Source organism: Ambystoma mexicanum, chromosome 9, assembly GCF_040938575.1.
Source record: "Ambystoma mexicanum isolate Mex_15411 chromosome 9, UKY_AmexF1_1, whole genome shotgun sequence".
Taxonomy (NCBI): Eukaryota; Metazoa; Chordata; class Amphibia; order Caudata; family Ambystomatidae; genus Ambystoma; species Ambystoma mexicanum.
The window spans coordinates 1,511,200,836-1,511,226,076 of NC_090931.1; the positions used below are offsets into that span (position 1 = coordinate 1,511,200,836).

Consider the following 25,241-nt stretch of genomic DNA (forward strand, 5'->3'; position numbering starts at 1 on the left):
GTTTGGGAGAATCTGTGCAGCACCGGAGTATCATTTGGCACAAGGTGAACATTACCAGCAGGACCACCATGATAGGAACCCACATTTTCACTGCTACTCCTAGCCATACTGGTGCCCATGAGAACATTGTATCAAAATAATCATCAGCTTCCACTCCTGCTTCATACTCCATGCCTGGGTAAAGCTTGTGTAGGGCCCCTATCATGTTTGGCAAGGACACGTTTTCTGCATTATTTTGGGGGATGTATGTACAACATGACAGTCCAATTTCTTTACACATGCCCACTCCATGGTCATCAGTAGGTCCAAGTCGTACCTATTTTGGAGGATCATCGGTTGAATTGCACGAATCTCATTTTTTCGAGTCATTTGGCATTGGCTGTGCGGCCTGGACACCTGGCAGTAGAAGAGAAGCAACAGACACTTCGGTTTTGGTACACATGCACTATTGATATGGGATTGCTTTTAATAGTGTGGAGGAGTCTTCAGATAAGTAGTTGGATCGCTTTTGTCATCTCCTTTTGAGTCAACTCTTCTTTCTGTTTGCTTGTGGGGGTTGGGATGGCTGTGGCTCTGTTGCGGGTGGGCATCAGGAATCACTAAAATGGCTGAATACAGAGTCGTTAATGAGCATATTCCTCTCCATGATGGTGGGACTTGCATGTATGCTCTATGGCCACACACCCAAAAGCTATCCGTAAGAGTTGTTGTGCCTTTACCGAGATCAGGAATGAATGTCTTGTTGCATTTTTTGTTGGTTCCCACAGGAGCCGTCCCATGTCCTCAAAAACAGAACTCCTACTCATCTGCTGCTTGCACCTTTATGGGAGTTTCTTTTGTTTTTGATCCACGTGAATTATGACAAATACGTGGCCCGTATGGTGAGACAGTTCTTGTTTAAGTTCCATATGAGCTCTTCATCGAAACCCGCCAAACCTCCTGCCACACAGCATACTACTGCCTCCTCCCATCTGTTGGATACGAACACCACTCCAACCATCTTCAGCAATAGACATGCCTTGCACCAAGGGTCTTTTTCATCTTTTGCAAATGTTTTCTTGTCCTGTCCATCAATATGGCTTGCACTACATGTCCCAGGAACATGTTTTGAACCTCAAACAATGCCAAATGGACCATAGACTGAGCTTCTAGGTGTGGCATTTCTTGGGTACTATCATTTTGGGTGCCCCTGATGCATGCAGAACGAGAGAGCATACATAGCAGCTCCCAATTGACCTCTGTTTCCCCACTGAACGCATGTGCCTATACCATATGTTGCTAAATTCTGAATGGTGCACGTCCATCATTTTGTCAAATGCTACTCCTTTATATTGGTCATATTATTTCCCCTCCATAACCCCTCTCAACACGTGGTTTCCAAAACCATGTAGCATTCTCAATAATGTGGGTTCTCTTCATAGTAATCAGTTCATTTTGAAAATTATTCTGAAAATTATCATTCTGGAGGGTACCATACTCAAACGTGTCATGTTCTGTACACTATATAAGGCACCCCCTTTTATTTGTCCCCACCATATCAACCTACTTAATGAATACATGCATAATCCTACAATAAACCATAAGATATGTACAATATAGACACAAGGTGATACTTGTAATGAGAAGGCTGCAGGGGGCAAGAAGAAAGAGACAACCATGCAACAGTTACCTTTCTTTCCATATTAACTAAGAGAAAAACAAGTGCTGTATAAAATTGGATCATGATTGCCCTGAAAGGAAAAGACATCATACACTACACTCAGAAACTACAGAAAAGGACAGGTGGACGCTTTAATCGATTACTGAAATCTTTGGCAATTGTTGTGCATCTGGCAAAGGGGAGCCATATGGGGGGGGGGGGGCTCCGAACATGAGAAAGATATACCCAATATCGCAACTCATTTACTTTCACCATAAACAGCATGGCATAGACCGCATTGTAGGAGCCGTAGAAGCGTGGCTCACTACATCTGCAGATGAAGATACAGAGGTAGATTTTATCTAGAGGCTGTAGCGGTGGTGAGCTTGCAGTTTCTGGCACTTTGTTGTTTGCTACTTCTGCACTTCTTGGTGCTGTCGAGAGAGTACTTTTATACATTTTGTTAACTGTTGCAAATATCCTGTAAACTCTTCACCCAAAACAGCCGTACCCTAGTAGCATCAGATGCACTGCATATAGGTGAAAGTGCCATGTGCATTCTCCTCCCTGTCACTATTTCAGGAGGTGAGAGGTGATGGTCCTTGCTGGGCTACGCCTTCAAACTTAATAGGGTCAGGGGCAAACAGTGGACCCAGTTCATTTTAAGGGTAACACAACATTTTGACATCTTGCCCTTCAAAATGAATTCTCTCGACAATGCTGTTGGCTTTAGGATGATCGATGGAGCACATCTTGTGTGAAATGCCTAACCGAGCAGCTATTTCTTTAAACAGCTCATTGAAGAAGTGTGTGGCATTATCTGATTGAAGTACTTTGCACACTCCCCAGAGGGGGGACACTTCTCAAACTAAAAATGTGGCTACTGATTTAGCACCTGGATGTGCACATGGCCCAGCCTCAATCCAATGGGAGAGCGGGCAAACAATAACCCTAAGATATGTACTGCACTGCACTCCCATGTCAGCAAAGTCGATATGTAATTCTCAAAATGGTCCACCTCACAGTGTCCTCAATGTTTGCCCTGTACTCTACATATGGCAAGTGGTGCAAGTGGTAATGAAAACATTTGGCAATTTGTGGATGTTGGGCAGAAAGCAATTAATTTTGTAAGTTTGCAGCAATGTGCTGCTTCAACATGCACAAGGGGTGGTACAATTGTACCATTACTAATTCTTGGGGCATCACTCCCTTACCTGTGATGACCTGTCTCCATATGAGATTGGTGGAAGATTGCATACACCCTCTCTTTTGCCATAACAGTTTCTCTTCCTACAGTGCCTGGCCATGTAGTTTGATATTCTGGGCAATGGGTAGTGCTGTGTATGGGACCTCTATTTGTACCTGCACACTGGCCACTTCTGGGTAGACCACAATATCTGGAACTGGGAGATAGGCAGCTGTTTTGGTCGCGTGTACTTCTGCCTCATTGCCAAGAGAAATTGGGTCAGTGTTGTTAGTATACGAGGCACACTTGATGACGGTGACAAGTGTACACCGCGAGAGAGCATAAATAAACCTGTTTAATAGTGCTGCGTGCTGCACCAGAGAAACATCAGCCCTTCAAAACTCCCTCCTCTTCCACCGCCATAATCCATAATGCATGCTGGTGGTGACCTAGGCTGAATCGGAGTATATTGTAGCCCGACACCCTAGGGGTGCCTCCAGCACTTCAATCAGGGCAATGAGCTCTGAAGCTTGGGCAGAATAGTGCAAGGGAATCCTCTTCAGGACTAAGACCTCGTACTCTCCATCTTGTAGGCAGACCACTGCTGCAGCCGTGTGCCTCCTGCCCTCTCCTGGTCAATAGTTGCTGACCCATCAACGAAGAATACTTCCCTGTCCTCGAGAGCACAGTCCCTTGCCTTGGGTATGTCATCCTCTGGGGCCTCATAAGTGACACAGTTGTGTACGTCATTGTCCTCAGTGATTGGTTCAGTGAGTAATGTTGCTGGGTTCACCATCTTACACCTGACAATGTGAATGTACGGGTTGGATATTATTACCTCATATGCAGAGGCCCTTTTTGTTGTCAGTGCGGATTTAGGCCTTTCCAATATTGCAAATTCTGTGTGTTCTACATATAATGTCACTGAACACCCCATGGTAAAAGTAGCCGAGTTCTAATTGGCAAAGGTTGCTGCTGCCACAGCCTGTTCACATGGGAACTGACCCTGCATTACTGAGTCCAGCATGCCACTGTAATAGGCCAAGGACTTGTGACCCATGGTACTTTTTTGCATCAGAACTGCAGTCATCATCTGCCCATCTGAATGTGAAAACAAATAGAATTATTTTAAGTAGTCAGGGGTTGCTAAAACATGGGCTGTGTCAATGATGTCCTTGAGCTCCTGGGAGCTTGTGAGCCTCTCTTTTGTACATGTGATGCTGCTTTTTGAACTTTGGGCCTCCTTATGCCCATGTAATAATGGCCTTGTGTATGTAGTATATTTAGAAAATCCATGCCCTGCAATAATTGCACAACCCTACTGTGACTGGCTGTGGGTGCTGCACACTGCAGCTGCGTGCACAGGTGTTACTTTCTTGCCATTAACAGAAATCATTTGTCCTAACTATAGCACTTCCAGTTAACAATACAGCATTTTCAATCTCTCTACCTTCCACCCCATGTCTGCCAGCAGTTTCAACAGTGTGATAGAGTCCTCTCTGCACTGCTGCTCATTGGTGCTACACACTAATAAATCAGCAGCATATTGGATGATGGTACTGGGCACATGTATGTTGCCTAAATCTGCATAGCATACTCTGTTGAGGATACTGGGGGACTCACAGTACTACTGTGTGAGCCTAGTGTGCTGGAATCGCATCCTACAGTAGGCAAACGCAGTGAGGTACTGAGAATCAGGGTGCAGGGAAATGCAGAAGATGGCATTTTTTTAGTCAATGATAGTAAAGTGGCTTGCTGTGGTGGGTATATTAGAAAGTATCAAGGCTGGGTGTGGTACAACAAGAAACTCATCTTGCACTAGGGTGTGTACGAGGCATAAATCCTCAATCATTCTCCAACTTGATCAATTTGTCCTCTTGACAGGGTATATAGAAGTGTTGCAAGGGGAGTTTGATGGTACTATAATGCCCCAATGTAACAGTGCAGTGATGGTGTCATGTATCCCCTCATCTGCCTCTTTGGACAACAGGTACTGTCTGACTCTGGGCAATACTGCTCCTGGTTTGAGGGTAATGTACACTGGTGTGACACTCTTTAGTAGCCCTACGCCATGGGGATTGCGTGTCCACAAACAGTCAGGCACCTGTGCTAAATCACCTTGAGTGAACTGTGGGACATTTGCTGCTAGCAATATGGGACATTGCGCTACTGGATCATTATTTCACACAGGACACATACTGCCAATATTATTTCTCTGTCATTGTCTATGTCTTCAAACAAATGATCGTCTGCCACCTCCTTTAATGGCTGGATCAATGCACAGAATAGTGCAACATTCTCCTCCCTCCGCGTCTGTCCCTAGCAACACAATCTTGTCTTTTGATACCACCATCCCTTCCAAATCACGTGCAATACATTACCTTGCCACATGTTCTATGGGCCTAGGCTGGTCTGAACAAGAATTCTAATGGTACTCTCCATGATTGTTTACCTACACCTGGCACTGCGTTGCGCAATACTGTAGCCCCCTACATGAACAAATCTGGATACACGGCTACTCCTCTAGTGGCCCCCTCACTCCCCAATGTACAATAAGCATCACCCTCACATAACATATACCTTGGGTGGAACACACTACCCCTTCCTCCGTTAATGAAATCGTCATGTTCAGTTTGATTAACACAGCTCTCCCCAATGCATTTATAGGGGACGCTCTTGAAAACAACAATGGGGCTTGTATCTCCCTATTAACTACCTTGATGGGTAGTTCTATTGTGAATGGAACTGATTTTATTGCCCTAGAGAACCCTTGTATGTCCATTACTTCATCCAACAAAGGGAAATTCCCCTCCCTGATACATGATTTTGTTGCACCTGTGCCTACCACGTTATGTTATGTTAGCAGGATTTGTAAAGCACACGCACGCCCAGGAGCATCATGGCGCTGTGAAGAACCAGGACAGTAGAATACAAGCGGAAGAGGAGAGCTCTAGAATAGCAACATTTTTAACATCCATCGAAAGAGAAGGTGGTCAACAATCTTTCGAAGGTCTAGAGGAAGTTTATTCCAGGCCTTTGCTGCCACAACGGAAAAGGCACGACCTCCAGTGTGAATGCACCTGAACCGAGGGTCTGTTTTCTATCTCCACGCCCACCAATGGTTCCTCTTGAGGGTTGACAGTGACTGACAGGACTGGGCACACTAAAGTTCTCTGTGGGCTGTCCTCGTCTGGATAGGTGCTTGTTCTTGGGATGGTGAAGGGATTCCCTCCTACCACACTGGCCCCCTAGTAGTTTGTTACTCTGCCACAGGGTACCGCATTAGTGTTGGGTACCTATGGGGTCTGTGGCTGCGCTGATGTATCACACAAGCTGGTGTGCTGTTGGGCACTGGGGCAGGCAGATGCAGGAACTGTGGTGGAGGCACAGGAAGGTCCTGGGGCGGTGTTGCACCGTGCAAAACATTTTTTTTTAAACATTATTTAACTGTTCATTTATAACGTGCTTAATACCAGTGAGCGGTTTCTAAGTGCGGGATCGGGATTCCAACCTGTGTTGCGCCACGTTGTATTGTTTCCAAAACAAACGCATTGCCCCAGAGCTATCCTTCCTCCCATTCAAGAGTACTGTACTCAGGGGTCCTCTGATCACACCATAAAAATCATGTACAAAAAAGGAGCACACACTGGGCAAGAAGTAATGCAGTTCATTACAGCTGGGCATGCACAGATCAAACAGAACAGTGGAATAGATCTGATTGATGAGAGCTGACATCTGAATGCACTGTGGACATTAGTTGTATACCATAAAACACAATGGTTGAAGCTCATTGAAACACTTGCAATTTAGTATGTTCACATTTTTGATGTTTACCAGAAATGTCATTGGTTAGTCTACATCATATCCTTAGTGCTGGACGAATGCTAGTGAAGTACGATTGAAGCAAACAGTATCCCAACACATCACCTCCCCATGTGGCACCACATCAATTCTCAGCCCACCCTGGATCCATTTGCAATTAGTAAAATAACATTTGTGCTGACCGCCGAAGCTTTATTACACTGCCATTGGTCAGCACCATTGAGAACTGAACATAAGACACCCTGCTTTTGGTGGGAAGGGAGACATTCACACAATACCTGCTAGATAATGTCCTTCGCAAACACTGTGGTGGATACTCTGAAGGCTGGCCACCTCCCAGGAACACTGTGACTTACCATCTGATTGGTTCTCCCAGGAACGCCACTCCGTTCAGTGTCCTTTCTCATAGCCACCTGCCGATGGGCACTGGTGGCCATGTGATTGGTTCACTGGCTCAGATCCATTTCCCCCTACCCCATGTGACTGATGGATTGGCTGACTGCCATGCAATTACATCACCCAGTGTTGTCCTAGCTGCTTCGATCTGTTTGTGACACGCAGCTTGAGCTCTGTCTCCCTCCTACCTGGCCCCGGTGTGTTGGTCATTTGTTTCAGATTGGGGTTTCCTGGGCTGGGCCTGCCCTGGGTTTTGCCCTGCCCAGTGTGTTCACCAAGGTTATTGTTTTTCCCCATCCTGTGCTAATTATATAAAGATCCCCTCGGCTGACAGCACATATGATGCATCTCTACCCGCGTCCTTCCCAGTGAGGCTCCACCCTTCCCAGTGAGGCCCTGCCCTTCCCAGTGAGGTCCCCCCCTTCCCAGTGAGGCCCCACCCTTCCCAGTGAGGCCCTGCCCTTCCCAGTGAGGTCTTCTTTTATAATGTGGCTGTGCTGGGTGTTCCTGTGTTCTCCAACCCCCCCACCCCCCAAGAAGGTTCCCTCGTCGCTCCTCTTCTTTACTTTCATAGGTGGTAGGTGTGCCCCCTTATCTGTTGCTGAATTAGCACCTTTTGTACATTACCATGGCATAAGGCTGTGGGTTAGGGGTGGGTGTACTTAGGGGGCATTTGGGGGTTATACTCAGTTGCTTGTCTGCTCCTACACTCCCGTGAGAAGTAGCCCATCCTCCCACATGTCCAACATTGCCCTTATCCCCCTCCCCTTGGGCCCCTCCATCCAAATCCTCCTTTGCCTTCTTTGGCTCCTGCAAATACCTCCCCCCGCTGAGGTACCCTCCTGTGTGTCCTCCCTGATAGGTACTTGATAGCCAGCATTCCAATCATACCCTCCTTCCCATGCGGGGCTGCTCATACCTCTCCCAATATCGCTGACTGCTCATTCTTCCCTCTGTGTGGCGTGGCCACTACCGCTCCCTCCACCGTCAATTTTGCTAGCGTCTTCTATACTAGTTTAGCTTCATCATTCTATACTCTCTCTGCGATTTCCTTTGCTTTCTCCCTCACCTGTTTACAAAGATATACAATTATAGACTGTATCTCCGCCCACCCATTTGCTTCAATTGCCACCACCTTTATCCACCTTATACTGGGTCCGATCCTCATCTACCCGCATAGTTCGCTCCATTATTGATTGGAGATAAGGCATGCGTGTCGCAGTGCTGCCCACACTCGGGCCCTGCAATCATTAAAATGTGCCCCATCATGGCCATCATCGCCTATCCGTACCCCGGGGTACATTGCCTTAACCCAAATGTCATCTGCATGAACTCCTAACACTTCAGCGAACAAGCTCTTCATGTCACCCACAGCCAGGGCAATGCCTGATGTTTGTTTCTCAAATGCATATATATATATATATATCCAGGTATCCGGTCATATTTTCAAATGCATTTTTTCGAAATGCAATTTTCTGGAAAACATTTTGTAGAATTTTTTTTTCTTCTAATTTATTATTTTTTGTTTTATATATTTTTGGGGGGGTTTCGTGAGTTAAAAAAAGGGTTTAAAAAAAACAGGGGTTTGGGGGGGACCCCCCCATTTTAAACATAAAATAAAATAAAAAACATTAAACATTTTTTTTTCAACAAAATGTTTTAGAGAAAATTGTATTTGAAAAGATTACATTCGAAATAGTCACTATAAACCATATATCCATTTACCCACGGTGAGGGATGGCAAAACCTTTATTAAATTAGTTCTGTTCATGTGTGACCAGGGTACATAATGTTCCCTCACAGGACCCTTGTGTAAAAGCAGAAACTGTGCGCCGTCACCTGTCTTACCACCTTCTTTGTACCCCGCTTGCTTTCCCTTCACTACCCGCAAACTCTCCACCTGCGTCAATATCACGAGCAGGGTCTCCTCCTGTACCCGCTCATCCTCTGTATCCCACCCTTCCTCTTATGCAACTGCACCCAGATTGGTGTCCGACCAAACGGACCCATAATCCAAACCTCCGGCCTGCAGCCTTCCCCTATGCCAGTGGTCTTCGACCTTTTTTGGGCTGGGCCCCCCCCCCCCCCTTGAGCAAAATTTGGGCAGGCCGGGCCCCCCCAAAAATGCCAAATTGACAGTATGTATTGTACGCCGTCACTGCACCCTACTTCCAGTATAGTCCCTGGGCTCCCCCACCTGCTCCCATCACAGTCACTGGGCTCCCTCATCCCACTCCTACCCAATCCCTGGGCTCTCCCCAACCCATCACCCCGCCCTGCTCCCAACACAGTCCGAAGGCCATTGGCCGCTTGTGAATTTTTTAAGTGGAGGGGCATAACTATTTCCTCCATAAATGCCATAGCGACCGAGCGCAGTGAGGGAGCCTGAACCAATCAATTTTTTTAAAATAATGGGTTAAAATGCTGCATTGTAGAGCATACTTTAAAAACAAATGGGTAAATAGCCAAACTGTTTGCAATAGGTGCTGGGGGTCACAGGTGGCAGGCATGACATTTTTTACTGGACATCTATGATAGATGTCCAGTAAAAAGATACCATCCCTGTCCCCTGGGCCCCACTGGGCCTAACACAATCAACATGATTATGTGTGTATGCAAGGCGCTAGGATGCCAAGGGGGAAAGCATGGTATTTTTGACTGGACATCTATGATAGAAATCCAGTAAAACAAATACTACCCCTGTCCCCTGGGCTCCACAGTGCTTCAGAAGGAGAGCTGATTGTTTCACTGGGCTGGCTCCTTAGCTCCTCCATAATGGGTGAGGGGGCCACTGGGTGAACGCCCCCTCGCCATTATTCGATGAGCCACCAGGCACGGACTGGCCTATAGGGCAATGCCTGTAGCAAAAATGCAAAATGCTAGTGTGGGCCAGTCAAAATGGGCCACCTTTTTGCCCAATGTGGGCCAGTTTGATTAGTTACTTCACTATGCAGTTAGTAATTTTGACCATTGTTGCTGAATAAATATTCTTTAAATATCACAATTTACTTACATTTTAAAAGAAAGCACCCCCTTGGGTACTATTCAAACAGTCTGGAATGAATATCCATTTACAACTGCGCGCCATTTTTAAAAAAATTGTAAAAATGTTTTTTTTTTACATTTCATGCTGGGCTCTCACAGCCCCCAGGGATGCAGCCGTGGACCCCTGCAGGGGCGCACCCACAGTTTGAATACCGCTGCCCTATGCTGTCCTTCAGAATACTGGCCATTAGCATCTTTTTCTGCATGCACATCCCTGATCACCGTACTAGCAATTCTGAACAAAATGTCCTCCACTCTCCACTCATCTGTTCCAATAGATGCTCTTTGCCCATCTCCCCTGTCCAACTTCAGTCTCACTAACTCTTCTTCTGTCCTTAAGGCCTCCTCCAACTCCTTCTGTGGCATCCGCTCTGGTTCTCTATACACTTGAGCTCGAGCAGCTGTAGATGCTATGGAGTTCAGGATATTTTCATACAGGGTCAACGTTGAAGGTGGAGGAGCCGTGGCGGGCTGCGGGACAACGGTGGGATTCATGTACCCTGATGCTGCGCGTGTGGGGTAGCACCCTGCTGGGGGAGGCTGTGCATCTCTGGCCCTGGCCAGTGGGGCGGGTTACCCCTGAATGTTTGGGACGATGGGCGTAGGCGGGGCCGGGTCACACATTGCGGGTGGCCCACTTGCTGTCATTGCCGGGTCAGGGGGGACATCTTCTAAATCATCCACCATCTTCCATAGTTCTAACACCTCTGTTTGTTTTTTAATTGTTTCCCTTATACTTTTCTGCTAAAAACATATGCATTTGACCCAAAACCTCCTTTTTGTTTTACCCTGCTTTGGCCACGGTTTATAACCCCCTCCCCCTTAGCCTGAGCTACCCACTCCTGATGATATTTCATTATTTGCTCCCTATACAACGGGAGGGTCGTACACATATACTCCAATGGGGTTGATGGCTCCATTTTAACTGCCCCTACTTAGTTATGATGTAGTTTGTCAACCCATGCTCCATTCCAGCAGTGCCTTAATCCCCCTTCTCCACCCCTTTCCTGCTTCCAATCCCCTGCTCTCCTCTTCATCACGTTTCACACACACACCTCACTCCTACCTCATACCACTACACCCTGCATACAATCACACTAACAGTACACACCGTAATGTGACTTCACCTCAATATATACAACAAAGCCGGACACCAGTACAATGAAAACACCAATAAAACACTAACTACTACTCATCCTCACGCCCCCTTTATATCGGGCAGAGGGGTCCCAGGCCCTCTCAACATAAAGAGCATCTACAATTACTCCTCCTTCCCTGTTTAATCGTACAGCGCTGTCTTCTCCCCCCATCGGAGAGGATCCAGTTACTCCTTTATCCTTTCACCTTATATAATAAAAATCCAAAATATACAATGCCACATGGTCTTTCCACTCCACATTCCCTTCACCCTCAACATACTCGTGTTAATTTCTCCTGCAAAAGGTACACTTACATCCACATGTTCTACCAAGTTCCTCCGTCATGTGGTCCCGTCAATGGCCTGCACAATCCGGGAGTGGCGCCCCGCTCCGGAGAGCAGACAGGAATTCAGACAACAAGGCTCCTGTAATCCTCCCCAGTTTGTGCACACTGGACTGGTCACTGCAAGTGGGCATGGACCACCTGGATGTGCGGCCAGGAGTCCTCTGTCACCACGCAGGTTCTGGGATCACATCAGGGTCACCAGATTTGTAAGGCATACCTCCAGACAACGAGACAGTAAAAAAAGATCCTCTAAGGAAACATAGTTTGGTGCACCACTTTGGAAATAAAACAAATTTTATTTTGTATACAAAAAGGAAAAAGGTGACATAAGGTCCCATAGAAACAAACTGCCACAAAGCTCTCCTTTAGTTCAAAGAAGTTACAGGTTTTTAAAGGAAGAAAGCATCACTCGTGATGTAACCAATATACAGTGTTCATCCCCCAGCCTCATTGGCTAGCACCTATATACACACTACCAGTCCCCTATAGTCCCTCTGCCAATTTGCCAAATCCTAATCTACCCGCACCCTCTAACATGTGGTCACTCTACTCCATCATCGTGGTTCTCCATCATGTGGTGTGCACCTGGTCGTTAACTTTAGCTCAGTAGATAACTCCAAGGTCAAACTGGCCCCTTAGAATAATAGTATGTTTTTCTTGATACCAAATATGCGGGCAACCCCAACATGTCTCCCCGCAGCTGAACTAAATCTGTTGGCATCACCTCCAGCTCCTTGTCTCACAAATCATGGGGTGTGTCTCTCTTTGCTCCCCCCTTATCAGCTGCCCCTCCCGGGAGCTTCTCCTGGGTCTCTTGAGGACCACAGTAATCAAATGAATTTGGATGGATTTAGGGATTCTGTTTTACAGGCATCTGGCAGTTCAAATAGGATGGCCGTTCTCCTGGGGGGCGCTATTGTCTTAAATCTAGGCCAGGCATTTTTGCAGCTCGACCTTGCATAGGTTTGTCCTTCTGGCTAAGCGCAGCCCTGCCTGTGCTTGCCCATTAACATTCCTTTCTGGTTTCACAGGCCTGTAGCTCGATACAATTAAACATTTTGTTTGTTCGCACTGAAGGCCTCTATGCTCAATTTTAGTGCTGGAGCTTGGGAAAGGGAGATGATTCAAACTCTTTATCAGACAATGCTGCCACATTTCCAACGGGGATTGCACATTGCTAGGCCTCACCTCCAATATGGCAGTGCTTCAGTATTTCCGGCACATGGGATCAGTATCTACATCGTCATTGCTATACACCACATTTTAATGACTACGCTACAATGTCACCAATTCCCTATACCTGGGCCTAGCTACACGTCCACAGTTATTAAAAAACATCTATATCTACTATTCCCACTTTGCAAGTTTCAGCACCCCCCTGTCCCTCCCCCCCGCAGCATTGCATTCACTTTCACGTGCACTCATATATTTTCCGCATTCTGAATTGTTTGGGAGGGCATGCCAACAGAGACAAGGCAGAAGAAATTAAGAAATGATCAGCAGTAGGAATACGATTACTCTGAATTGGCTCTAGCCTCAGAAAATTGCCAGATGTAAAGACATGATCAAGATCCCACCTTTACTATGTGGAGAAGGAACCAGTGTAAGATTATAGACAAAAGTAGAACAAAATGGAGAGACAATAAGAAGGCTCGAGATATGGAATATGAATATTAAAATTGACAAAACAAAGTACTGAACATGGAGAGGATACCAAGGATAGTAAACAATCTTAGAATTCGTCAAATAGCCCAGGAGAATGATAAACAATCAAAACAGCCTGGAAATGCGGAGCAGAAAAACAAGAAAATCATATTCAAGAGATTAAATGAGTGAAAAGATGGAACGTAAGAAGCAATGATCCAACAGAGGTAAAATAATAGGCTGACACCCCCTCCAGGAAAAGATCATCTACGAGAATGGGAAAAGGAAGAACAGGGAGATGTACCAGCAGCCTGAGTGACTGCCAAAAGGACAGAGCCAGATCTTCCTAGGACCGAAAAGAAAGTACTAATTAAATGACAGAAACATATCTAAAACTAGATCAGTTTGAGATACAACAGAGCGAGAATTCCAAAGACCAAAGTTAATAGAAGAGATAGAATGACAAAAACTAGGGTAGATAATATTAGGTTGAGTAACACCACAAGGAAGCCATCTATACCTAGAGTTAATGAGATGAGCAGGAAAGTTAATGGAAGAGATAGAATGACAAAAACTAGGGTAGATAATATTAGGCTGCGTAACACCACGAGGAAGACATCTAGACCTAGAGTTAATGATATGAGCAGGAAAGTTAATGGAAGAGATAGAATGACAAACACTAGGGTAGATAGGATTAGGCTGCGTAACACCACGAGGAAGACATCTAGACCTAGAGTTAATGATATGAGCAGGAAAGTTAATGAAAGAGATAGAATGACAAACACTAGGGTAGATAGGATTAGGCTGTGTAACACCACGAGGAAGACATCTAGACATAGAGTTAATGATATGAGCAGGAAAGTTAATGAAAGAGATAGAATGACAAACACTAGGGTAGATAGGATTAGGCTGTGTAACACCACGAGGAAGACATCTAGACATAGAGTTAATGATATGAGCAGGAAAGTTAATGAAAGAGATAGAATGACAAACACTAGGGTAGATAGGATTAGGCTGTGTAACACCACGAGGAAGACATCTAGACATAGAGTTAATGATATGAGCAGGAAAGTTAATGGAAGAGATAGAATGACAAACACTAGGGTAGATAGGATTAGGCTGCGTAACACCACAAGGAAGACATCTAGACATACAGTTAATGATATGAGCAGGAAAGTTAATAATGAAAAAAGTGAAGGAAACAGTCAACTGAAGCAGAGTAAACATCTTAAGTAGTTATTGAATGGAACAGCTGATGAACCACTAATACAGTAAGTCATTTGAATATTGCTACCAGCCATGAACCGGGACACACATGGGCAAACAGGGAAAGATGGAACCTTGGAAAAGTCCTCCCTTACCAATGGATGCCCAGGCGTGGACACCTAGGTCAGATAAAATGTAACTTACTATGTAAAACATGATTGGAGTGGCGGAAAAGGCGGGCCACATGGCTGCAAGCTTTAGCAGTGACTAATGGCAACAGGCCCCTTCCTCAAATAGAAGCACTTTCAATCAAGCAGCCAAGAGACAGCAGTAAGGAGGAGGGGTATGTGTCTGGTTGAAACAACCTGGAAGCTCACATTACCTGCAGCACCAGAGGTCACATGACCGTTGTTCGAGGGGGCAGACACACATACCGGCAAGGTATAGTAGCAGCAGGTGACAACAGGCTCCTGCCCCTTATAGAAGTGCCTTGAACCACACAGCCAAAAATCAGTGGTAAGGTGGAGGTTGTCTGGGTCTGCTTCTGTTGAGCAGCCTGAAAGGTTACCTGACCTGCAGCTCCAAAGGCTGCATGGCTGGTGGTGTTGCATCATCAGAGATAATGCATGACTAAAGCGGTTCTTACATTCTCTGCACCTATAGAGCTTCTCCCCAAAATAGGCCATTTGATGCCTGCTAATGGATGAGGGGTCATTGTAGTTTTTGTTGCGCTTTGTGCTTTTCTAGGGCTCCTCTCCAGTAGTAATCATTTGATGCTTGCTCAGGGATGAGGAGGCATTGACACTTTTCTTGCACTCTGTGCAGTGAGAGGGCTTCCCCCTATAGGGATCCCTTGATGCCTCATCATAGATAGTGCGTGACCTAAGCTTTTCCTACAATATTATGTGTACTGTGAAAATCCTAAGTGTCTTTCCCAACCCACTCCCAGGGGATCCTCGGGCCATCACATTTGGATCCCAACCCTGGGGGTGGACAAGAGAGGAAGGATCACCTGGGTAGGGGGTCCTCAGGGATTGGGGAGGGAACCCCAAGGGTGAGACATGGTATCCTCCCTTTCTCGATAGTGATCTTTCCAACCCTCCCTCAGCCTTTAGAAGGTAAATGAAATATTTTATTTATATCACGCTCGTACACAAGTGTATGCTCAAGCACACACTCCTCCTTTCCCCAAACACAATCCAAAGACTGAGACGAAGTCAAGAGGAGTGCAGATTTCCCATGAGAAACACCACTATAGTACTGGGACGAGGAAGATGCAGATCAAGGCACACCAACTGCCCCAATGGACATGTCCCACTATCGAGGCCAGCAGGGTCAGGCAATTTATTTCAACTATACCCATCTCCAGCCTGTTAACTGTTCATATGGATATAAATGAAACACATGTTTGGCAAAGAGAGCGAGTTGGATGGCGTGCAGGAGAGGCAGCAGCATCAGAGCTGGCCAAACAAAAGCCACAGAGAGCGAGACGCCAGGACGCTGTGAGACTGCAGAGTGTAGTAGGAGAAAGTGCGGTAAGGAGATTGTGTCTGCAGAGAACCTGGATGAATTGCCAGACTGGAGCCGTGGGGCGTATTGCTCCCACACTCCGTGTAGCCAAAGAGGTGCTCGTTCCCCTGGGCAAAGCAGAAGGCCCAGGAGGGTCTGAGGGGCAGGTGGAGAAACCCTGACCCCATGTGTGAAACCCACCGAAAGAAGGAGCAGCGAAAATCCATGACCAGTGAGTTTCTAAATGTGAAAGAAACTCGGCACCAGTTAAGAAAAGACTATACTTTGTAGCGGTGTGACCGCGAGTGAAAGAGCACTTGTTCCTGACACTGCTGAGATGAGAGTAATGAGAAAGAACGGATGAAAGGTTATCAAGTAGCACAGTTGTCCCGTGTACTGGTATATGCATTCAAAGGTCTCTGTGAAGGAAAAGAAGCATCGCTGTGGCAGGGAATCTGTGTGTGAGCGAAGTGTGAGCAAAACAGAAATCCTTTAGCAAGCTCCACGGCAGTAGGGTAGCTGCATGAAAATGAAGTAAAAGAAAATCTGCAATGAGATACTGGGCCTCATTACACGGAAGGCGGTGAGCCATGGCGCTGTTAGCGCCATGGCTCATGCCGGGATACCGGCACCGCCTTGGCGGAAAGGGGATTTACCCCCTCATTCCAAGGTTGGTGGGGCGGTAAATCCCCCTTCCGCCATTGCCCTTCCCCATTCCCATTTCTGCCCCATAGGGCTCTATGGGAATGGGGAAGGCGCTAATTACGGCACCACAATTTTGCGGTGCCGTAATTAGCTCCGAGGTCCCTTAGCGGGTTGGTTTTTAACACCTGCAAAAAGCAGGCGTTAAAGCACCAACCCGCTAAGGGACCTCGTAGTAAGGCGGTAATGTTTAAGGGTCACCGTTAACATTAACGGTGGCCGTTAACCATTACCGCCTTCCGTGTAATGAGGCCCACTGTGAGTGAACTAAGAGTGTTATAAAGCATTGGGCTGGCGCCCAGGCAGGAGGTTGATCCAGCAGGGCCAAAGAGACCCTACCTTAAAGACCATATGAGAAACTTAAGCAAAGTTAGGTACCTGGCTGCGCCACCTGTAATGGGTGGACTGTGCTGTCTGAAATCTGTGCCACGATCAGGTGGCCTACGTGTAAGAAGAAATCATTTGAGATACTGAAGTTGAAAGTTAGAAGGACTTGGTTTTGCATGGGGAAGGGAGTCCCACAAGCAAAAGATGAAGAGTGATATTTTTTAATGGAACTATTGTGAATTATACTTTGATGTTTCTGAAATGAAGTAACTTTGAACATTAGTACATTAAGAGATAACCAGGAGCTTGAGAGACCCTGTGAAGAAGTGAGTCCAGAGAAGGAAAGGTACTGTGAGTTTGCCAAGTGAAAGAGCACTTGTTCCTGACACTGCTGAGATGAGAGTAATGAGAAAGAACGGATGAAAGGTTATCAAGTAGCACAGTTGTCCCGTGTACTGGTATATGCATTCAAAGGTCTCTGTGAAGGAAAAGAAGCATCGCTGTGGCAGGGAATCTGTGTGTGAGCGAAGTGTGAGCAAAACAGAAATCCTTTAGCAAGCTCCACGGCAGTAGGGTAGCTGCATGAAAATGAAGTAAAAGAAAATCTGCAATGAGATACTGGGCCTCATTACACGGAAGGCGGTGAGCCATGGCGCTGTTAGCGCCATGGCTCATGCCGGGATACCGGCACCGCCTTGGCGGAAAGGGGATTTACCGCCTCATTCCAAGGTTGGTGGGGCGGTAAATCCCCCTTCCGCCATTGCCCTTCCCCATTCCCATTTCTGCCCCATAGGGCTCTATGGGAATGGGGAAGGCGCTAATTACGGCACCACAATTTTGCGGTGCCGTAATTAGCTCCGAGGTCCCTTAGCGGGTTGGTTTTTAACACCTGCAAAAAGCAGGCGTTAAAGCACCAACCCGCTAAGGGACCTCGTAGTAAGGCGGTAATGTTTAAGGGTCACCGTTAACATTAACGGTGGCCGTTAACCATTACCGCCTTCCGTGTAATGAGGCCCACTGTGAGTGAACTAAGAGTGTTATAAAGCATTGGGCTGGCGCCCAGGCAGGAGGTTGATCCAGCAGGGCCAAAGAGACCCTACCTTAAAGACCATATGAGAAACTTAAGCAAAGTTAGGCACCTGGCTGCGCCACCTGTAATGGGTGGACTGTGCTGTCTGAAATCTGTGCCACGATCAGGTGGCCTACGTGTAAGAAGAAATCATTTGAGATACTGAAGTTGAAAGTTAGAAGGACTTGGTTTTGCATGGGGAAGGGAGTCCCACAAGCAAAAGATGAAGAGTGATATTTTTTAATGGAACTATTGTGAATTATACTTTGATGTTTCTGAAATGAAGTAACTTTGAACATTAGTACATTAAGAGATAACCAGGAGCTTGAGAGACCCTGTGAAGAAGTGAGTCCAGAGAAGGAAAGGTACTGTGAGTTTGCCAAGTGAATCCTGAGAACGTGTGGAACTCTCTTACGCCAAGTGCCTTGAACTTGGGTAAGGGAGTCGTGGAAGAGCTACATTTTCACATTTAATTTGTTCTGAACACTATTGAGTGGGCCACATCCCACACATCTTATTACTTTGTAGAAGTGAGGGCAAGCATAGGTTTTGACACAGACAGTAATTAACTTTTGACTGACAGGCTTAGACTTCTGTTAGTTTTCTTTTCACTGCGCAACATTCCCACCCTAGAGTTAGGGCAAGATAGGAATTTTTCCATCCTGGCCATCATAAATAAATGTTTTCAAAATCTATTTGTCTGTGTATTCTCGCGATACCATGCCGGTCTCACAGTACCCATAGGGATTTTCCTAGCATGGGTCATTTGATGCCTGCTCATGGATGAGGGGTCACTGAAGGTTTTCATGCACTCTGTGCACCCAAAGGGCTTTTTCCCCAGTATGGATCCTTTGATGAGTCTTTAAAGCCGAGGTGTGACTGAAGCTTTTGTTGCATTCTGTGCATTCATAGGGCTTCTCTCCAGTATGGGTCATTTGATGCCTGCTCATGCTTGAGGGGTCATTAAAGCTTTTGTTGCATTCTGTGCATTCATAGGGCTTTTCCCTGTATGAATCCTGTGATGGGTCATCAGAGGTGATGCGTGACTGAATCGTTTCTTGCACTCTGTACACGCATATGGCTTTTCTCCAGTATGGGTCCTTTCATGGGACTTTAGAGCCGAGACGTTAATGAAGCTTTTCTTGCACTCTGTGCAGTTGTAGGGTCTCTCCCCTGAATGGAGCCTCTGATGGATATAGAGGGTTGATATTTGAGAGAAGCTTTTCTCGCACACAGTGCACTGATATGGTCTCTCCCTAGTATGGATTCTCTGATGCTTGTGCAGGCTCGAGCTACTAGTGAAGCTGCTTTCACACTCCGAGCACTGGTATGGTCTCTCCATAGTATGGATCATCTGATGCTGATGCAGGCTTGACCTTTGTGTGAAGCTTGTGTCACATTCCGAGCACTGGTATGGTCGTACCCCAGTATGGCTCTTCTGATGCTGGTACAGATGTGAGCTATGAATAAAGGTTTTCTCACACACCAAGCACTTGAATGGTCTTTCTCCTGTGTGGGTCCTCTGATGTCTTCTCAGGTATGATGCCCACTTAAGGTGCTTACTACATTCTCGGCACTCGTAGGTCTTCTCCTCCCCAGCATGGATGCTTTGATGGCAGCTTATTCTCTGTTGAAAGAAGCAGAGGTCCCATGTATTATTTTATGCCACTGTACAGCCGACAAACCAATGGACCTACTGGAGTGCTGTTCATGTTCATTGTATTGCCCACTCACACATTCACTGGGTGATCCTGAATGAAGACATTTGAGTCATGACTCAGATTAACTTTAGGAGTGAAAAGCAGGAGCATGATAACTCAGCACAGTCCAATCCTCAATTACTATAACAATATAAACCCTTCTGAGCCTTCACCAATCAGGGGAGTAAAATGGCATTTGCACCCAGGAAAGACAGATTGACCAATCACAAACTGCATTTCCCGGGAGCGATTGTACATTCACTGCCTGCTACAAAGAAAATAAGGACTCTAAAAAAAAATGCCTGCCGCCATTAAAATAGAAAAGGGTCTGTGCTCCTTTCGGATGGCGGCTGCCCTTTTGAAACATGGTTTCCATGGACGCCATCATCCGAAAAGGGACACGGCCCCTTTTCCATTTTAATGGCAGCAGGCATTTTTGGTCTTTTTTTTTTTTCTCCAACGGGAAATGGGCTCATGCTGAGATCATCTCCCGTCAGACGGAAAAAAAAGAAAACTATCTTCAACCCGGTAAATCCCGGGGTGCGAATAGCTTTCACGCCAGGCTCGGGGGCGGACATGGGGTTTAACGGCCCACATGCGAGCTGAGGTCCGAGCTTTGCTCCGGCCTACGAAACCAGAGGTTGGCGGGCCATCAAACCCCATGGTCACCCTCCAGCCGGGATTTGAAAGCTATAAAATATACTTGCTTGGAGAATACTACTCAGATTTACACGTACAATATTGAGCTCAAATACAGTACACAGGGCCTCAATCTGTGTCGGCCGGTCTGGTAAAAAGTGCACTTTACTGGACTGGCGACCACAGGTTTGCCAGTGGGGCACCAGTGTTACCTCCAGCTAAGAGCTGAATACCGGCAAATGTTCTGGCACCCAGTTCTGCGGCATTGCCGCCGGATTACGGGTGCCGGTAATGATGGCAAATCACCTCATGGAGTCCTATGGGACTCCATCAATGGGGATTTACACCATGTCTCTGGCACCCGTAATGTGGTGGCAATGCCAGCAGACTGGGTGCCGGAGACGGTAACTAATTTTGCCGGTATCCTGGTGGCTCTACTGGCATAGTTAGAATGGGGCCCAATGTGACACCCCCCAGCACCTACATGAATAAGTAAGCCCTGGACATGAATTTCAAATTCACTTTTTTATGTAGTTTCTTTAATATAGGAAATTAATTGTCAAAATATCAAATTGGGGATGGGTTGCTATCAACTATGGCTGAGTAAATTGTTACACCCTGTGAAGGAGTGAAGATGCAAGTGGGTGTCAAGGCTGCATGATGTTCAGTGGAATGGGAAAAAGTGCTCTGAGTGAATGCTCTGTGAGAGTCATTCGGTGCATAGGAGTTGGATGTGATGGCGTGACCGATGGGTGCTCATCCTAATGTCGGCTCCTGAGCCTGTAATTGGAACAAGTACCTGAGGAGCCAGTTATTTGTGCACAGCCAGGCCTCTACATGTGATGAAGAGCTTCAAAACAACCAACTACTGAATGCAACACTGTATGAGGGCGCACACTTAAAGTGTCACAACCCAACCCACTGCAATGGTCACCCCAGAGCCAGGAGGCCTTTGAGTAGTGTGGGTTGCCCTCAGATCCAGCCTGCATTCGTATTGATAACATTGGATTATCAACCTTGTCCCTACTTCTTTATCACAGTATTGCAAGTGCAGGGTCTCTGCAGCCGGAGACCAACGCAAGCTGAACTGAATGGGCCTCATTACACGGTCGGCGGTAAGGGCACCGGTGCCGGTAATCCCTTACCACCCTACTACGAGGTCCCTTAGCGTGTCCCTTCCCTAACGCCTGGTTTTACCAGGCGTTAAGGACGGGACCCGTTGAGGGACTTCAGAGCTAATAGCGGTACCACAAATTGCGGGACCGGTGTTAGCTCCATCCCCATTCCCATTGAGCCCTATGGGGGCTGAAATGGGAATGGGGAATAGTTCCCGGAATGGGGACTTACCGGTCCCGCCAAGGTCGGAATGACCTGGTAAGTCCCTATTCCGGGAACACGGACCCGGAATGCGGTAAGGGGGTAGCCATGGCGCTAATAGCGCCATGGCTACCGCCTACCATGTAATGAGGCCCAATGTTTACTCCACCCCTCTCTTATATGATGTACAACACCTAAGCTATATCTCATATAAACAAAATGGGTGGTACACGCTCAACATTCCAAGGGTCTCATCATGAGTTGGGCGCTAACCCCGGCGGTATTACCACTGGGGCTATTAGCCCTTCTGCCAAACCCCCCAGTATTAGCGCCGGATCACAGGTTTCGCAGAACGGTAAGTCCCCATTCCCCATTGGGCCCATTCAGGAATTTCCCATTGCCCATTGGGCCCAATGGGGAATGTTCGGCGCTATTACCGCCGGCGGTAAAATCGGCAACAACCAGGCAGATTTGCCCCCAGCTCAGAGCTGGTGGTTAAATTCACCAAGCCCGTGATTTGGCTTACCCTTAAAAGCGGCGGTAATAGCGTTACCACCGTATTTAAGGATTACCGCCATACTCGTGATGAGGCAGCAAACTCGTTGGGTTCTCAAATTGGAGAATGGCCAAAATGACACCATCTAGTAATTTCGGCAGTTTACATTCATGGAATATTAAAGTGTCAAGAGCAAACTGTCAAGCAGACTCCTTGAGTCAGGAGACCTCTGACTCATGAGTCTACCCTTGAGTTGAGAGATTTGCACCCACATCAATCAGTCTCTAACTTATGCAACATTTTCACACAGCTGCCCCTTGAGTCATTCTTTTCCATTCCCCTCTATCGGACGATGACTCGGGAGGATTTCCTACAGATCTGTTCATTGATTTGAGCATTTTCCATTCCCCTTCATGTGTCTCTGGCTTCATTACGAGTCAGGCGTTAAGGGGTTTACGGCGCCGTAAACGGCGCCGACCCTTAACGCCTTATTACAAGGTCCCTTAGCGCCATGGTGATTTTAACGCCTGCTTTTTGCAGGCGTTAAAATCAATGGCGCTAAGGGACCATGGTGCTAATTACGCCACCGTAATTTACGGTGGCGTAATTAGCGCCTTCCCCACTCCCATTATGCCCTATGGGGCAAAAATGGGGAAGGGTAAATGGGGATTTACCGCCCCACTCACCTTGGAATGGGGCGGTAAATCCGCCATCCACCATGGTGTAAACATAGTTTACACCATGGTGGTAAGGGTACGACCCAGTCGGTAACTTACCGCCTGGGTCGTAATGAGGGCCTAAAGGCCTCTCTATAATTCTGCTCCTTCTCCTTGAGTCAGGAGTTCTCCAATTCCCCTGATCAGTCTTCAGCAGGTCTGCACTGCTCTGGGTTCACTTTGGTTAGGCAACAAGAGCAACTGCAACCTATGCCTTTACGGCGCACAACACAGGGACCAGAAAGCATGAGGGGTGGGATGTCTGGTCTCTACAGTGGCGGAGGGCCATCTTTATGTCTCTCACCTGCATCCCAAGTATTGTGAAAAGTCCAGAACTCAAGGGCATCATTAATTCTGGATGCTCCAATGTGGATCCAGTGTAGGAATCTTCTCCTACTGCTGCAACGTGCCGTGCAGTGGACATAGGGCCTCATTACGACCCAGGCGCTAATGGTTTAACGGCACCGTAAAAGGCTGCTGCGCCGTTAAACCATTAGCGCCTAATTACGAGGTCCCTTTGCGGGTTGAACTTTAACGCCTGCTCTCAGCAGGCGTTAAAAAAACAACCCGCAAAGGGATCTTGGTGCTAAGTACGGTGCCGCAATTTGTGGCACCGTACTTAGCGCCTTCCCCATTCCCATTGAGCCCTATGGGCCAAAAATGGGAATGGGGAAGGGGCCATGGTGAATGGGAATTACCGCCCCACCTACCTTGTAATGGGGCGGTAATTCCGCCATTCACCATGGCGGAGTCGGTAAGTTACCGGCATGGACCATGGTGCTATTAGCACCATGGTCCACCGCCAGGGTCGTAATGAGGCCCATAGAGTAGGTAATCCCTGATCCCTGTTCAGTCGTACCCCATTGCTCATCCACGTATGTACAGACTGCACCTGGCAGCTTGGGGATCGCAAGGCTGAGCCTTCAGGGACACAGGCTTTACCCTAAGCTTGTAGGGATTATTCAGGGATCCAGCAACACTTCCACACTAAAGACTTACAGGCACTGCTGGAGTACACAGAGGGGTGTGGTTCCCACCTCCGTCGCTCTTCTGCTAATCATGGAAATATTCCTAAAGAGGGTTTCCCATTGAGCTTGGTAATGTCCGCCCCCTTAAGGTTCAAAGTTCCCTACCCTTCCCTCAAGGTCGTTTGAATCTTAAAGGCACCATAGCAGTACACAGAGGGGTATGGATCCCACCGCTAATGCACCTCTACTAATTCTGGAATTCTTGAGAGAGGGTATCCCCTAAGGGCTTTGCAATGTCTACCCTTAAGGTTCAAAGGGCCCGATCCATCCCCTCAAGGTGTTTAAAATCTTAAAGGCACCATTGCAGTACACAGAGAGGAGCGGTTCCCGCCTCCATCGTTCCTCTGCTAATTCTAGAATTCCTGAGAGAGGGTTTCCCATTGGGCTTGGCCATGTCTACCCTTAATTTGGTGCAATTAGGACCCCACTCTGCCCTTCTGCAAGATACCATCTTACAGGTGATGCTAGAGGGGAGAACACCATCGGATGATGCGCCAGCCACTGTTTGCCAGTTGGTGCCTGGGTAGAGGAATCACCTTAGTACTATCATGGAGGGTCAGAGCTGAGGCTCTACAAGATGGCCCTTCCAGGGAACACATGGCGGATAGGATAGAGGGGTAATAAACACAGGTAGTGTGGAGGCGAGTGATACTCTGTGGGATGCCTTTAGAGTAGTGATCAGGGGAGAGGCAACAGCCAAGGCAGGGGGTTTAGAGTGAGCTTCTAGCAAGATTATCAGAATCGCAGGAGAGGATTAAATGCTTGGAATGGACACAGTCGGCACAGGGTGAGATGGAAGACGACCTCCTTAAGCTTTGCTAGAGCTGTATTGAACACTGGGATAGGGTTGGCAGGTACAACCGTGGTAGGTACACTGGAAGGCTAGTCGGGCAGGGGGATAAGCCTGGTAGGCTGCTTGCTTGGCTCTGCAGAGGAGAGGAGCTGCAGGCCATGATAACTGAGTCAGCTGATAAATGCAGAGAAATGTGGCGGTCACAGAGAGAGATAAATAGTACCTTCCAGAGGTTCTATGAGAATCTCTATAGTGTGGATAGGAAGAAAATAGAGGAAACATTGTCCCAAACTGATTTACCTAGATTGGCGGTAGAATAATGGGATGCTTTGGGGGTACCACTCATGATAGAAGAGCTATGGGAAGTGATTCTCGCTTTGCCTACCAGGAAGGCAGCTGAGAGCGATGGCTTGCCGGAGGAATTTTACAAAGAATTAATGGGAGAACTGGCCCTGCAGCTGTTACAGACATTAGAAGGTGTATATGAGCGGGACAGGCTGCCGCAAAGCATAAGGGAGTCCA

The 25,241-nt window shown here is 47.1% G+C and overlaps 1 protein-coding gene across 1 annotated transcript in view; it reads left to right on the forward strand.

The window, feature by feature from the left end:
- LOC138487547 (zinc finger protein 850-like) overlaps positions 1–25,241 on the forward strand; it is a 387,415-nt gene that overhangs the window by 126,394 nt on the left and 235,780 nt on the right. The gene's annotated exons all lie outside the window — the stretch shown is intronic.